Here is a 13,860-nt window from a genome sequence, read left to right as displayed (position 1 = left end):
CCCCATTTTCTTTGGCTATTATCAGCTTTGCAAGATCAGGGTCCTCCAGCTGATTAATTCTGATGCGGTGAGGAGTCCAATCATCTTCAGGTTCTATATTCAGTGATCGCACGTCGATTATACCTTCTTTTCCTTCTGATTTGGAGCAATGTTTAAATTCCAGTGGACAAGGGCGATGTGATAATGCATCCGCATTTTTGTGGTGAATCCTCTTTCGGTGTTCTGTTGGTTGTTTCCATTTTGATGGGTTTACTTTTATCTTGCAATTTCGGGCAAAGTGACCCGCTTTTCTACAGTTGAAACATCTGCCTGTTGTATTTACTCGCTGTGCAGCAATTGTCTTCAGAGTCTTCAATATTTCTTCCATCAGCGCCGGTTGTTTCATTTCGACTCTTTGTACTTTGTGTGCTGGTTTACTTAGTTGGGAAGCTGTTTCCTGTGTGAGGGCGTGCGAAACCGTTTCAGCAAACGTTCTTTTTGGCAATGCATATGTGGCGCGTTTGGTGTCCACATCACGAATTCCATTTATGAAACATTGAATTTTTACCCTCTCAATGTAATCCACAGGTGCATCTGCATTTGCCAAATGAGCCAGTCGTTCGATTTCAGTTGCGAACTCTTGCAATGACTCGTTCATCTTCTGACCCCTATTTTGCAGTTCGATCTGGTATATTTGTTTCCGGTGCTCACTACCATAACGTCTTTCTATCGCACTCATCAATGCCTCATAGTTGTCCCGTTCACAGTCTGGAATAGTCTGAAGGATTTCTGCCGCAGGTCCTTTCAATGATACAAACAAGGACGCCACTTTGTCCACTGCATTCCAGTTATTGGCCACTGCTGTCTTTTCAAACTGAAGTTTGAAAATTTGAAACGGAATACTTCCATCGAATGTGGGTGCCTTCAGTCTTGGATTATTTGTTGATGGTGCAGGGCCATGCAGTTGCAGTTCTCGCATACGATTACTCAGTTGAAGAAATTCTGATCTTAAATTTTCTTCGTCATTTTTTATTGTGCTTAATTCGTCTTCAAATTTTGAAAATTTCTCTTGCACTTGTGTATTATTTTCTGTAATCTGTTGTACCAAACGCTTTTCTAACTGCGTATTATTTTCAGTAATTTGTTGTGTAAGGCGAGACTCTAACTGTGATGTATTTTCAACTATTTGCGTTATTTGCTGTGCCAGACGATTTTCTGTTTGCACTACATTCTCGGCTATTTGCTGTGCCAGACGATTTTCTGTTTGCACTGCCTTTTCTGCATTTTCAGCTATTTGCTGTGCCAGACGATTTCCTGTTTGCACTGCATTTTCTGTATTTTCAGCTATTTTCTGTATAGCCACTAACAGCATGTTCATGTCCACACTCGATGATGTTCGTTGTTCTTCTACTTTTTCTTCTACCTTTGTAGAAGTTTCTGGCCCAACAAATTCGAACTCGTCCACATTAATTCCATCCGCTTCCATTGCTTCACGTAATCGTGCCTGCAGATCCGCCTTTTGCCCGCTTATCGGCAAATTACGCTCCTCCAGTTCCTTTTTTAATTGCTGAATTCTCAATTCTCCGAATTTAACCATCTTGAATTTGGATTATTTGACAATCCCACTTCTGACACCAATTGTTACGAATTTACTGCTTGCTAGTTTACTTTGTTTGGTTCGTATCTCTGGATTGACAAATAAAATCAACACTGTTTCATTTAATTCAACAACTCTTTATTTCACAACTCGTCTAAACTATGGCAGTTTATTCTTAGCACTGATTGATTACGTTGGCGCTGCCACGGCTTATATAGCCACGCACTTCTCGCTGATGCCGACGTGTCCTTTTAGAATATCGCGTCTGGAAATTACCAGAACATACGGCTATAGCCACGCACTTCTCGCTGATGCCGACGTGTCCTTCTAGAATATCGCGTCTGGAAATTACCAGAACATACGGCTATACGGCGCCAGACGCAAGCAGACAGTCGCGGCGCCAGACTCAGCAATTGTTTAACTAGACAAGCAGACAGTGCGGCGCCAGATGTCTACAACAAGACAAATGCTATTCCATATACCTACAGCTATTGTTCATAATCAGGGATGCATATAGTAATACAAATACAACTTAATACTACTTTTTGTAACAATATTTAAAATAGGGGTATTCTCTTGCTCTTGCAAAACCAGGTGCACGGTGCAAGAATTGCAGATTTACAACGGCACAACAACAAACATACGCAGAAAATTATTTGCAATGGCTGTAAAATATGTCAGACCAAAACCCATGTATATTTGCGTGCAATGTCACGCAAAAATAAAACTGCAACCCTGTTTTAGTTGCCATACACGACACACATGTACGTTCGATCGGTATGTGTTCAATTGGGATTTACTGGGACGAACAATTTTCCGCTTGCTTGCCGCACATATTCACTGTTTGAAGAACGAACGCAACATGAATTTGTATGTCGTGTATGGCGAAACGATTTCATACAAATCAAACGCACATGTGTGTCGTGTATGGCCACTTTTATTGGTATATAATATTTTCCAGCGGTAAGCAATGGTACAATGGCTCTCCAAATTGTGTGAGAGAAAGGTAACTACACATATGGTCAAAATATTATGAACATTCCTTTAGGCTGCAGGCATGATTGAATTTTGAATGTTTGGTGAAGTTCACGAAGAAAATGCTGAATCCCCACTTTAGTAGTGGGCATGGCAATTGATTGTTGATGTTTGTTTTCTGGGTGATCAAAATGCTACTAATAAATATAGCTGCACGTTTAAAACGCATTAAGAACTAAAACATCTTATAGTTGGGTAAAAAATAGCATTGAAGGGGAAGGAATGCAAATCGTCTTAAGCTTCAGAAATAAAAGCCGAAGTCTGAGGAATATCGCTTCATTGTATTTCGAGCAGAATGGCCTAAGGTTTAAAAAGAATGTTGAAACTCGCGGTCGTCCAAAAAAGACATCAACAGCAACGGATAACTGTATCGTCACTCTTGGTAAAAAGGACCCATTTATATTTTCAAGGATAATATCAGCCGATATTGGTAGCATAACATCTTCCCGAATGGCCCGACGGATAGGCAGTAAAATACCATAATTCCAAAAAAAATTTAAGATAAGATTACATTACGCGAAAATTGTGCAAATTGGTCCCGCCCAAGCAATATCTTGTGGAGCGACGAAACAAAAATTAATGAGTTTGGAAATGATGTTTGACGGAATCTTCGTCATCCCAAAGTTAAAGAATTGCATTCACAGTCTACAAAAATGACCGTTAAACGCGGTGGCGGCAACATAATGGTATAGGACTGCTTTTCGTGATATGGTGTAGGACCAATACTTCGTATTTCAGCCACCATAAATAGGTTCTAACAAAAAGATATCTTGAAAAACAAGTTGCTGCCATATGCTGAGGAAAGTATGCCACTAACATGGAAATTTCAGCAGAATAATGATCCTAAGCATACTCGAAGGTTGATAAAATATTGGTTTCAGGACAATATTGTGAGATCTGTTAAATGACCATATCAACCTCCCGACTTGAATCAAATTGAAATCCTTTGAAGGGAGCTTAAGTAACGGATTGGGAAGCAATCGTTCCAAAATAAGGATCAGTTATAGAATTTTGTTGAAAAAACCTGGTATGAGATTCCAGTTGATACGTGCCACAAACTTATATCCAGTATGCCGAATCGAATCTCAAAAGGAATTGAAAATAATGGTGGAAATACTAGATACTGATGAAAGAAGTAAGTAAAAATAAAATAGGAAAACTCAAACCAATACATTTTTTTATTCACAGATACCTTATTTACTTATTATTTTGTCCAATGATTTTTTTAGTATTTTTATTAGTTGTTAGAAATTTAAGCAGCTATTTCAAATATTATTACAAATATCTTAATTTTTGTAATTTAAGCCACATATGAAACGAAATATGATATTATTTCGGTTTAAACATGAATAAAAGAGAACTTATTAGTCATTGAATGTTACAAGGGCGCTTGTACTTATTATTTTAACTATGTGTGTACTTGCCCGCAATACGTCAATTTATTGCCAGCAATAGTTGTAAACATAATTATTTAGTCAAATATTTCTAAACATATGCACCATTCAGTCACGATTGACAATCTTTTCAGAAATTCTTTTTTCTGGACAACTTTAATTGCCTGTCCAGATGCTACGTTACTTCAACAATTTTTTAGGGAAATAATTCTAAGTAAACATTTTGCAGTCAGCTTCGTTATTATTAACAAATATAAAGTATTTTTAGTCAACATCTGTTGCCAGTCGAGTTGCTTCGTAAGTTTAGTTTAGTTTATAATTGTATTTCAATAAATTTTCAGTACCAAGTTATTATACTCTAAGGGAGTGCATTAGTTTACTACGAAATTTATAACACGTAAAAGAAACAGAGATCATACTGAGTATACATATATTGTATATAATTGGTCATCGTGATGATCTGAGTCTGCCCGGCTGAATATATGCAAACTAGTCCCTCAATTTTTAAGATATCGACCAGAAATTTTCCATACGACAATTGTTCACCAAACATTGCTCATTTCTCGGATTCGCCGACATCGGACCCAGCATTGGCACGATTCCAATTACTTTGTCGGAGGGGTAAAAAAAAACGGGTTTCCGTATAAACGGGGTATGTGCGGATAGGGAAGCTTCTCTAGAGGTGGAATATACAAAAATATGGGGGTAGGCTGGGATTTAGAATAGCATCCCCGGATTTCGGGAATAAAATGGGTATCAATGGAAAGGTGACGTTCTCCAGATCACGAAAATATATATATATAGTTGCCGCTGACTTATAGTTTCCGAGTTATTCGCATTTAAAGTTGAAAAATTGACAACTTTTACATTGATAATTTGTGTATTGTGAGTAGCTTTTTCTCTTATATTATGCACTTTTCACTTACTAACACTTCACTATAACGTTTCTGCATATTCATTTTTTTTAATATTTGTTGTAAATAAAGCTTTATTTTAATTATTTTATTTTAGCATTTGCACATTATTTTATGTGCATTTGCACAATGAGAAAAGTGCTGCCATGGTTTTTTTTTCCGCGCCGCGCGCCAGTCGTTTCTTCTTTTCGCTACGTGGCGCCAATTGGATATTCCAAGCGAAGCCAGGTCCTTCTCCACTTGGTCCTTCCAAGGGAGTGGAGGTCTTTCTCTTCCTCTGCTTCCCCCGGCGGGTACTGCGTCGAATACTTTCAGAGCTGGAGTGTTTTCATCCATCCGGACAACATGACCTAGCCAGCGTAGCCGCTGTCTTTTAATTCGCTGAACTATGTCATTGTCGTCGTATATCTCGTACAGCTCATCGTTCCATCGAATGCGATTTTCGCCGTGGCCAACACGCAAAGGACCATAAATCTTTCGCAGAACTTTTCTCTCGAAAACTCTCAACGTCGACTCATCCGTTGTTGACATCGTCCAAGCCTCTGCACCATACAGCAGGACGGGAATTATGAGTGACTTATAGAGTTTGGTTTTTGTTTGTCGAGAGAGGACTTTGCTTCTCAATTGCCTACTTAGTCCGAAGTAGCACCTGTTGGCAAGAGTTATCCTGCGTTGGATTTCTAGGCTGACATTGTTGGTGGTGTTTACGCTGGTTCCAATATAGACGAAATTATCTACAACTTCAAAGTTATGACTGTCAACAGTGACGTGAGTGCCAAGTCGCGAGTGCGACGACTGTTTGTTTGATGACAGGAGATATTTCGTGTTGCCCTCGTTCACTGCCAGACCCATTTCTTTTGCTTCCTTGTCCAGTCTGGAGAAAGCAGAACTAACGGCGCGGGTGTTGAGGCCGATGATATCAATATCATCGGCATACGCCAGTAGTTGTACACTCTTGTAGAAGATGGTACCTTCTCTGTTGAGTTCTGCAGATCGAACTATTTTCTCCAGAAGCAGGTTGAAAAAGTCGCACGATAGGGAATCGCCTTGTCTGAAACCTCGTTTGGTATCGAACGGCTCGGAGAGGTCCTTCCCGATCCTGACGGAGCTTTTCGTGTTGCTCAACGTCAGTTTACAGAGCCGTATTAGTTTTGCGGGGATACCAAATTCAGAAGCGCGTCGCGGAAAAAAAAAATAACCATGGCAGCACTTTTCTCATTGTGCAAATGCAGAGAATTAAAACTAAAATAAAATAATTAAAATAAAGCTTTATTTACAACAAATATTAAAAAAATGAATATGCAGAAACGTTATAGTGAAGTGTTAGTAAGTGAAAAGTGCATAATATAAGAGAAAAAGCTACTCACAATACACAAATTATCAATGTAAAAGTTGTCAATTTTTCAACTTTAAATGCGAATATCTCGAAAACTATAAGTCAGCGGCAACTATATATATATATTTTCGTGATCTGGAGAACGTCACCTTTCCAGTGATACCTATTTTATGCCCGAAATCCGGGGATGCTATTCTAAATTTTACCCTGGGGGTAAATTTTAGAATAGCATCCCCGCATTTCGGGGTTAAAGTGGGCACAATTCCGATTTCTTTGGCGCCGCGATTTGAAGGTACCGTTGGAAAGAGGAAGTCCTCCTGATTAAAAAACATAAGGTTATAGGGTCCGCAAACGCTTAGTTTACGAGATACTCAACCTTAAAGATCAAAAATTCGCAAAATGTGAACATTTCAAGAAGCTATTTCACCACGATAAACACGCTTTATTCACATTTTTTTCTTCAAATTAATTAAATTACACTATAATCTTTTAAATAAATCCACATTTTACACTTTTAGCTGGTTTTTTACCTAAAAAATCTTTATTTTAAAAATTACATTTTACAATCGTTTGAACCTCATTTGTTTACCAAAAATTACGACGAAATGGAGCGCTGCCATGTGGTGGTAAGGCATTCGCTGAAATTCCTCTTTTTCGCAAATATTCCTCTTAATGCATATGCATATTTTCTTTTTTAAATTTATTAAGCAAATAAGTAATATTATATACATGTATTAGTAATATTATATAACAATATTACATATACATATAATAATCTTAATATATAAAAATCACGTGTCACATTGTTTGTTTGCGATGGACTCTTAAACTACTGAACCGATTTTAATGAAATTTTTAACACTGTGTGCAGTTTGGTCCTACTTGAAAGATAGGATAGTTTATAACTCTCCGTATAGTCGCATTATTTATTTATTGCAAATTATTTGTTTATTATTAGCAAAGAGTTATCCACCAGTTGGTGGCGCTAAGAGCGGTATTGAGTGCGGTATGTTACAGTAGATGGCGCTACAAACATTAAAAACATTAAATGAAAATGCGTTGTTTGAAGTTTATATTATTTGTGGTAAAGTTATACGAGTCTATGACGTCCAAAAAAAAAAATAAAAATTGGGCGGGGCGAAGTTCGCCGGGTCAGCTAGTAATATATAAAAATCACGTGTCACATTGTGATGGCGCTACAAACATTAAAAACATTAAATGAAAATGCGTTGTTTGAAGTTTATATTATTTGTGGTAAAGTTATACGAGTCTATGACTTCCAAAAAAAAATAAAAATTGGGCGGGGCGAAGTTCGCCGGGTCAGCTAGTATAATATATAATAATATTACGTAATAAAGTGTAAAGTATACAAGTACAGTACGAAAACTGGCAATATTACGATTTTTCCGGCGCCGCGATTTGATGGTACGGATGGATAGAGGAGGTCCTCAGCATTAAAAAATGTATACACATATACGGTCCTCAGACCCATAGTTTTCGAGATATTTCACTTTAAAGTTCAAATATTTGTAAAAACAATGCTCGTTATTTCACTATGTTTAACCCACGTTTCACATATTTTTTAATTAATAAATATTTAATTACACTGTACACATTCGTATTTATCAAAAATTTACACTAATTGTATATTTTTTAAGAAAATAAATATACTTTGAAAATTATTTTGCACATTCAAAGCAGAGATAAAGAGATGTCCAACTCCTCTCTCACTGGAAGTGAGCGAGCAATTGCTAAACGTCAAAACCTACTGAACTTTGACAGCTAATCGAGTTCAGTAGGTTTTGACGTTTAGCAATTGGAAACGAGCGATGGCCAGATTGAAATCTTACCAAAAAAATGTGTAAACGGAGAGATTGGTTGCACTTACAAAATATGTAAAACAATGAAAATTAAATAAATTTATGAAATCTAAATGTATTTGATGAAACATTTTGTAATGTCAAGCATCATAGTATTATTGTCAATGGCAAATTATTAAAAACATTTATTGATTAAGAGCTAAAAAGCTTAAAACCTTTTATTGGGTATTGAAAACTCAAAAGTCAGTTGTTTTAACATGCCATACAAAGGTTTAAATAGATTCTCTATGTATTAAATAACCACTAAATAGTAATTTTTATTCTTACTAAATGTTGGGTGTTTTAATTTAAATGTCCAAATATTTGTATTTTGTCCAGTCTGGCCATAATGGAAAATGTTATAAAAAACGCTTATTTTGAAGCGCTCTCACACTGGAATAAGTTGGACATCCCTTTATTCCTGTTCAAAGTTTCAAGTGATTTGCGTGCTTACATTTATGACAAATAGCAGTGTTGCCATACTTTGTGTCCTGAAAATATAATCAAAAATGTGTATATTATATATTAAATAGAAAAAACGTATTATAGAATGGAAAGTTTTTCAGTTTTTCTCTCTTTTTGATTAAAATAGGTGTTCGATCGATGAGGGTTATTTTTTTTGAAGCGCGGCCGAAGGCCGCCAGTGCAGAAAGTAGTTCGACACAAAGGAACTATGAATACCCCGGTGTTCGATCGATGAGGGTTATTTTTTTGAAGCGCGGCCGAAGGCCGCCAGTGCAGAAAGTAGTTCGACACAAAGGAACTATCAATACCCCGGTGTTCGATCGATGAGGGTTATTTTTTTTGAAGCGCGGCCGAAGGCCGCCAGTGCAGAAAGTAGTTCGACACAAAGGAACTATGAATACCCCGGTGTTCGATCGATGAGGGTTATTTTTTTTTGAAGCGCGGCCAAAGGCCGCCAGTGCAGAAAGTAGTTCGACACAAAGGAATGTTATTTTTTATCTTTATTTATCAATTAACATAAGATACAAAAACCATTTGTACCATTTTCTTTATAAATGTTAAATAGAAAGATTTTTCATAGTTTCTTTAAAACACATTATGTGGCAACACTGGTACTTGTAATGACGTGTGAAGAAAAATAAAACAAAACAAAATAGGGCTAAATTGCATGTAAAATTGTGGAACTTTAAAGTGAAATATCTCGGAAACTATGAGTCTGAGGACGGTATATGTGTATACATTATTTAATCCTGAGGACCTCCTCTATCCATTAGTACCATCAAATCGCGGCGTCGGAAAAATCGTAATCGTGCCCGAAAACTCATATTTTGTTTCAATATGAGTACATGGTAACCAAAACTGATATGATAACTATTTTATATCCAAAACTCAAATTTTAAATATAATAATATATGTATCGTCAACTAAAATACAAACCAATGTGTCATCAAAAATAAATGGAAATCACTGAAAGATATAATAACCAAAATGTATCCATTTTATAACGAAAACTTAAATTTTGTTTCAATATGAGTGCATAATAATCAAAAATTATAACCACTTTATAACAAAAAGTCAATATATTTTTTTATTTTTAACGCAGAAAGGAGTACTACGCAAAAGTACTTCAGTCACCACGGGTATTTGTTCGGCCAGGGTTATTTTTTTAGAGCGCGGCAGAAGGCCGCCAACGCAGAAAGGAGTACTACGCAAAAGTACTTCAGTCACCCCGGGTATCGGTTCGTAATATTATAATACGATTTTACTTATCTGTGTTTATTAAATATAAATCACATATTATTCATATATTCATATACATATGTACATATAATATGTATATGGAAAAGTGTATTCAATTTTACTGGAAGGTACAAACAAAGCAAATGCTGTGAAATCCTGAAAAATCCTTCACTCATGGTTTTTAAGGTGTGGCAATGCTGGTTTTCCTCGTAAATATAAGCACTCTAAACTTTTCAGCCATTTGACAAGTGATTTTTAAATTACTAAATTTAGTTGAAAAATTACAAAATAAATGTGAAATGTTAGCTTATTTCAATGCTTAAGAGTGTATATTTGAATATACATAGTAAAAAACGTGAAAAAAAAATTAGTGAAACATAGAGAAATATCATGTCTTCCTAAAGCAAATTTTTGAATTTTTAAACGTGAATATTTTAAAAAATATTAGTTATTTTTACATTATTTTTGGATATACCTCCTCTGGAGAAGCTCCCCTATCCTTACATACCCCATTTATACGGAAATTCGGTTTTTTTACCCCTCCGCCAAAGTAATCGGAATCGTGCCCGCCCCGGATTTCGGGAATAAAATGGGTATGGTCGAATAGAGGAGATTCTCCAGATCACGAATATATATGGTTATAGCCCACATTCGTTCGTCGTTCGTGGCTGTGTAGGTTGATTTTATTCATATCGTGCGCACATATACAGTGGCGGACAAAAGTCTACATACACCCCCTATTTCCATTGATATGAGAGTACAAAAAGTTTTTAGAAAAATGTATTTATACAGTTTTATTCTAATATTTATTATAATAACAGTTAACTAAAAAAATTCATTATTTAACATAAAACAACAAATTTATGCAAGAAAAACTCAAAAATTGCTTTGACAAAAGTCTACATACAGTTCAAATCTCATACTTTGTACATTGTTATATTAACAGTAAGGTAACGTTAGCCTTTTTCTTTTATTTCAATATGTTTATTGTTTGATATTTATTGAATTTAGTTGTGGTTTAAGCTCTTCAATAGCTATAATGGCTCCGCGAAATGAAATATCAATTGATGTAAGAAATTTGGTGATAAAAGTAATTTCTAAAATTTTAAACTTGAGTCGAGCAACAGTACAGACAATTCTAAATAACTTTAAAAATAATGGTTCCAACGAAAATAAACCGCGCAGTGGACGCCCAAAAAAACAATCTCGTAGAGACGTCAGCCTGATTCTCAACGAAGTAGACCAAAATCCAAAAGTAAATGCTCCAAATATAGCCGAACGCATAGTAAGTACGTCACAAATAAGTATCCAACCAAGAACAATAAAAAAACTCTAAACGATAACGGATTCCACAGTAGAACACAATGGAAGAAACCTTTTATTTCTGAAAAAATCGAAAACTTCGTTTAAAGTTCGCCAAGAAACACAAAGAAAAGGAAATGGATTTTTGGAAAAAAGTTTCATTTACAGATGATTCTAAATTCACCCTTTTTGGTAGTGAAGAAAGGGCTAAAATTTGAAGGAAAACTAACGCCACGCTTGAACCGAAGAACGTAGTATCAATTGTGAAGCTCGGTGGCGGCAGCGTAATGGTTTGGGGAGCTGTTGCGGCCTCTGGAGTTAGAAATTCGAACTTTATTGAAGGTGAAATGGACGATTATAAGTATAAGTCTCTGTTGGAACATAATTTGAAGCCTTTGGTGGATAATTCAGGGCACGGTTCCAGTTGGATATTTCAACAAGATAACGATCCGATGCATGCGGCGCAAATTGGTAAGGACTGGTTGCTTTATTATACTCCAAGGCAATTAAATACACCACCTCAAAGTCTAAATATGAATATTATTGAACATGTCCAGGAGATTTTGGTGCGTAGAATTAGAAAGCACCAAGTTTCTAGCTCTTCTATACTCTAAGAGCGCATATTGGGACCTTGGAACAGCATTACATCTGCAGCGTTGACAAATTTAGCAGAATCAATGCCACGGCATCTTCAAGCAGTTATAGATGCCAACTAAATACTAAAACGTCTTAATAACTAGCATTTTGTAAAGTTTTTCGCACTGAACTAAGGTATTTTTGTACTGTATGTAGACTTTTGTCAACACAATATTTGAGTTTTTATTCCATAAATTTGTAGTTTTATATTAATTAACGGATTTTTTGAGTTTGTTGTTATTAGAAAGAAGATTAGAATAAAACTGTATCAACACATTTTTCTAAAAAGTTTTTGTACTCTCACATCGAAGAAAACAGGGGGTGTATGTAGACTTTTGTCCGCCACTGTACGTACTCGCTGCATAACTTCTCGTTACTTGGTGTACGCGTAATTTAACCTAGCTTTGACATTTTGAGCTTCAACTCGTTATACTTTCCGCGTGTTTTATACTTTTCATTATAAAGTTATAAAGTTAAATCTACAATTTAATCGGGTAAGAACGTAAATTCTTTTCGCAATGCCCCCTGGGGCCAAAAGGCAGGGGGATAATAGGTTTGCACTATTATCCCCGGGTCCAAAAAACAAGAGAAAAAAGCCAGAAAATTCAACGCTGGAATTCTTCCCGGAATTACATATTACTAAGAAGGATGATGCCAAGTACCTCGTAATCAAATCACAGGACGCCAGAAAACCTATCGCATCCACTTCTTGCTTTGCAGTTCATAAAGGTATCCAGGCTATAAGCAAAGACATTAACGAAATCACATCGCTTCGTGACGGCAGCCTACTACTTTTGGTCAAGAACCAAAAAATCGCTGATAAATTTTTACAAACCAAACATCTTCCCGGAGCTCGTGCTGTTGAGATATCTCTTCACAACTCTCTGAACTCAGTAAAGGGTACTATTTACGCTCCATTTATCTGCCAGCTTGCTGATGACGAAATAATTGATGGTCTAAAAGATCAAGAAGTATCTGATGTTTATAAATTTACCAAGATAAACAATGGTGATCGTGTACCTACTGGTGCTTTATTATTAACTTTTGATAAATATACTTTACCTAGTCGAATTGAAGTTGCCTGGTGTACCCTGGATGTCCGTCCGTACTATCCTAATCCCATGCACTGCAAGAATTGTCAGTTTCATACTGCTAAGCGATGTAATAAGACCCCATCTTGTGCTATCTGCAACCTACCCCCAAATCATACCCCTTCCACTGCATGCTCTAGAGTAAATGTGCTAACTGCGATGGTGAACACCCTTCTTCCTTTAACGCCTGTTCAAAATATGTCCAGTCTAAAGAGATACTTAAAATTAAAACTATCCACAAGTGTTCGATGCGTGAAGCCATCAATTTATACAAATCTCAAATGCCTTTACTCCCTCACCATTCTCTTATGCTAATGTAACAGCTTCCAACAACAATACCTACTCAAAAAATACATCAACATCGAAAAAAACTTCAAACACTAATGATTCTAATGACAACATTAAACCTACAACTTCAAAAAATAATGCTTCATCTCCTACCAACATACATTCAATCCATAATGATTGCCCCGAAACCCCTTCTCCCTCCGTTTCTTCCCTATACAATTCTCCTTCTCCACTCTTCTCACCTTTCCACAACTACTTTTCCTACCACTACAACCCGTTCCACAACTTCACCTGTACCCTCTTCCCATCCACAATCACATACCCAAGTACCCATAGATACATAATTCTAGATATTAATTCCAATTAAAACTTACATTTTTCATACATATATACTTTAATTTTCTTTATTTTTTCTATGTTAACTTTTCTTCAATGGAATATTAACAAATACATTAATATCTACTTTGAATATTATTAAACGAAACACATATTGCAAACAATATATCAGCTCATACTCCAAAAGCCTATACTGGTCATTTGTATATCCTTCCTTCCGTCACACCAAGCAAACAAGGTATTGCAATCCTGATTAAGAGAAGTATACCGCATACTCACTCAACTCCTCTCAAGGCAATCTACTATATCCACAGGATATAGCTTTAGAATTCGCCAAATTTTTACATGTAGCTTTAAGACATTTAATCAAATGGAGGTTGGGCCCCGTA

The 13,860-nt window shown here is 36.1% G+C and overlaps 1 protein-coding gene across 3 annotated transcripts in view; it reads left to right on the top strand.

The window, feature by feature from the left end:
- Positions 1-4,143: 4,143 nt before the first annotated feature.
- The window catches only part of LOC105223935 (CCR4-NOT transcription complex subunit 11), a 96,099-nt gene continuing 86,382 nt past the window's right edge, over positions 4,144-13,860 (top strand). The window contains exon 1 of one of the 3 annotated variants that reach the window (XM_049451379.1): positions 4,144-4,302. The gene's annotated coding sequence lies outside the window, so the exon portion shown is untranslated. The remainder of the gene's footprint in view (positions 4,303-13,860) is intronic. The other 2 variants (XR_007422140.1, XM_049451378.1) reach the window with 2 other exon arrangements.

The sequence above is a fragment of the Bactrocera dorsalis genome, chromosome 3 (genome assembly GCF_023373825.1).
Source record: "Bactrocera dorsalis isolate Fly_Bdor chromosome 3, ASM2337382v1, whole genome shotgun sequence".
NCBI classification, from domain to species: Eukaryota; Metazoa; Arthropoda; class Insecta; order Diptera; family Tephritidae; genus Bactrocera; species Bactrocera dorsalis.
This window is presented reverse-complemented; position numbering and strand designations above follow the sequence as displayed.